At 34.9% G+C, this 3,074-nt stretch overlaps 1 long non-coding RNA gene across 1 annotated transcript in view; it reads right to left on the bottom strand.

Annotated features, from left to right (window-relative positions):
* LOC117872557 overlaps positions 1 to 3,074 on the bottom strand; it is a 148,262-nt gene that overhangs the window by 119,938 nt on the left and 25,250 nt on the right. The gene's annotated exons all lie outside the window — the stretch shown is intronic.

Raw genomic sequence — 3,074 nt, 5'->3', positions numbered from 1 at the left:
GCTATCTTGATTATCACTTCAAAAGTTTTTTTTTCTTACTTAATTGGCCTCTCAGAGTTAGTAAGACAACTCCCACCTGTTTATGCTCTCTGTATGTGTGTATATATATCTCCTCAATATTTATTCCACTCTGTATGCATCCGAAGAAGTGGGCTGTAGTCCACGAAAGCTTATGCTCTAATAAATTTGTTAGTCTCTAAGGTGCAATTTCACATTTGAGTTCCTTCAGAACTCTTAGGTGAATACCATCTTTCAACAAACTCTACCCCCCGATCTACCTGTAGCCCCTTAATTCTCTTCCCAATTCATTTTACTCATGCTCCTCGCATGAGTGTTCTCTGTAAATGGTTATGTAAGGAGTGTGCAGGCAGCTCCAGGGTTAGACAGACTGCAGGCCCAAATTAACATTGCATTAACTGGCATTAGTTTGTGAGCATATGTAAAGAAAGCCTGAATTTGGCGCATAGCTTTTCTTTATTTTAAATGAAGGAGTGTAATCTCCTTTTTATGGTGTGCAGTAAAATCAAAAATTCCTACATTTCCACATTTTCTGTAACAGAACATTAGTTCCTCAGTCCTGCAGTTAGCTGGATGTTTTCCTGACACCAACTGTTAAAGTTTGAATTGGACCCATTTGATCTCTCTTTTTGTTTAAGTGCATTCCTAAATGCCAAATCTGAGTCTCAAATCTCACTATTCCATTTATCTGCAAGTTCCTTTGTTATTAGATTAGATATTATGGTTATGTAGATCCTGTATATTATTTTACTTATTAGATGTAATCTGTCAAAACATATTTTTTCTACACTTCTCAGCTGTGTGTGGATTTGTTGTACACATTAAATACAAGTGTAATGATTAAATACAAAGTTTTGTTTTTTCCTTCCCTGATAGGAACTGCACTATTGTATGAAGTCAGTGAAAGTGTGTTTTTATCAGTGAAATGAAATGTATGTCAAGTTTGAAAGCATCAGACATGGTCTGGCATTTGATTCATGCCTGTCTTTTGCAAAAATAAGAATACGTCCTATTATCAGGATTGAAACTCACAAAGCTCACTTCAAAAGATGGCTTATTTCTCCATATCCTTAGTGCTGGTTTATGTTACCTCATGTCACATCCTATTGTTTTCATGACATAATTATGAGGTGAAATGATCTCAGTGAGGCAAGGGAGTGAAAAATTGACCAACGTTTTTTGTTAATTAGATGACACCACCAGTTACATAGATAGGCCTGATCCAAAGCCCATCAGATTCAGTTGAAAGGCTTCTATTAACTTTGGTGGCCTTGGATCATGTCCTTATATACCATAGTAATATGCACCTTAACATTCAGATAAGAGAAGATTCAGCTACCTATTTATTATCTATAGGTTAATTCCTGGACCACTGAAGTCAATGTCAAAAGTTCCATTAATTTCAAAGGGACCCACAGTTCAGCCTGTTAGGCCCACTGAAGCCAATAGAAGTTGACAATACTCACCTCCTTGCAGGAAGTGTGTGGAACACTGAAGGATCTGGCCCTTGGAAAAGAAAGGAACAAGTCTCTTTCTTTCGAATTCTAATTTTAATATGGATTATGTCAATAACCTGATTTGCTGGAGAAACATTCCAAGTAAATTTAAGTCATTCTAAATAATTCTCAAACAGATTGAGATATAGAATGAAAAGCTATTTACATAAACTCAAAACACAAGTATAAATTGTCTCTAGAGTAGCTTGGAGTTTTAGTCCAGAGAAGATTTAAAATGTTTATAATTTAATAAGAGCTTTTTATTTTAAGTTTTAATGAATGAAATTTAAGATATTGGCAGCCTCTCTTCATTCATACATTCCACTGCTGTGAGATCAGTAGAATAGGAAGAGGGAGAAAAAGAATCATAATTATGCGTTTCAAATCATGAAGGTATGAGAAGCAGAGAAACTGTACACACACAGGTATATGCAAGTTCCTTTATTGTGGTGTACACTTAACTAAATACTTGGCTAAATATACATTTAGGCTGCAAACGTTTCACTTAGCACAGGTTTTGCAGATTCTGGAAGGGGATTCAAACTTCACTACTGAGTTTCCCCTTCTCCTTTGAATAATCTGATCCCTTTTATTCATAAATAAATTGCATTTTTATGGCCCTTGCAGCACAACCAACTTTTGGCAGCCCTAAAATTCGCTCCCATTAGGACCTCTCAAGTACTTGATCAACACTGTGCACTTACATATTAAATATATTTTAAAAATCACATTGAGACCAAGTGGGGAGAACCAGATAGTTGAGTAAATAATGATGCTCTGCTTTAACTCACACTGCTTAGGGGTAAAAACAAAAACAAACAAAAAACCATTTGCAGATTTGAATTGCATGGCTTTCTATATTTAAAAATAGTTATTTGAATATAATTTCCCTATTATTATTTAAAAAAGCAAAATGTTTCATAAAATGTTATTAAACTCTTGTTTACCTGAGACACCAGACGGTCCCTTAAGGAGCTGTCAGGCAAAGCTCTGTTGTTATTTAGGACAGATGTATTGAAAATGCATACAGAGTACCTTAGTATTTAGTCTGGCCCTTATAAATCTTTTAATATTTTTAATATTATTTTCTCTATTTTATGGATTAACAAGCTGCCAAATTTCATTTTACAATAAAATCAAGTAGAGAAAACAAGCACACAAATAGGGTTAACCTTCATCCTTTTTGGCCTACTAACCACCACATGGCAGAGGGCCTGATTCTGATCTCACTTATACTGATATAAATCTGGAGTGATTCCACTTAACTTGATGGAGGAACAAAATCAGTGAGTGGAGATTCTTGCCCAAAGTGTTTAGTATGATCCTTCCAACTTAGATATATTTAGTGCACCCATCATCATAGCATCTAGACACTAAGCAACCTGGCCTAAATACTGTTTCTATCTCAGTAGTTTTCCACCTTTTCAGTAAAAGTCAAAAATATTATAAAATTCATCCCTTTTTCTTTTAGTCGGATCTGAAATGCTGGAAACACAAAATCAAAGTTATTTTATTTTTCACGTCATCTTTTTTTTGTGAAGGAAATGGTCTGTCTTGTAG

The sequence above is a fragment of the Trachemys scripta genome, chromosome 2, assembly GCF_013100865.1.
Source record: "Trachemys scripta elegans isolate TJP31775 chromosome 2, CAS_Tse_1.0, whole genome shotgun sequence".
Taxonomy (NCBI): domain Eukaryota; kingdom Metazoa; phylum Chordata; order Testudines; family Emydidae; genus Trachemys; species Trachemys scripta.
The sequence above is the reverse complement of the archived record's forward strand: the minus strand, read 5'-3'. Positions and strand labels throughout refer to the sequence as shown.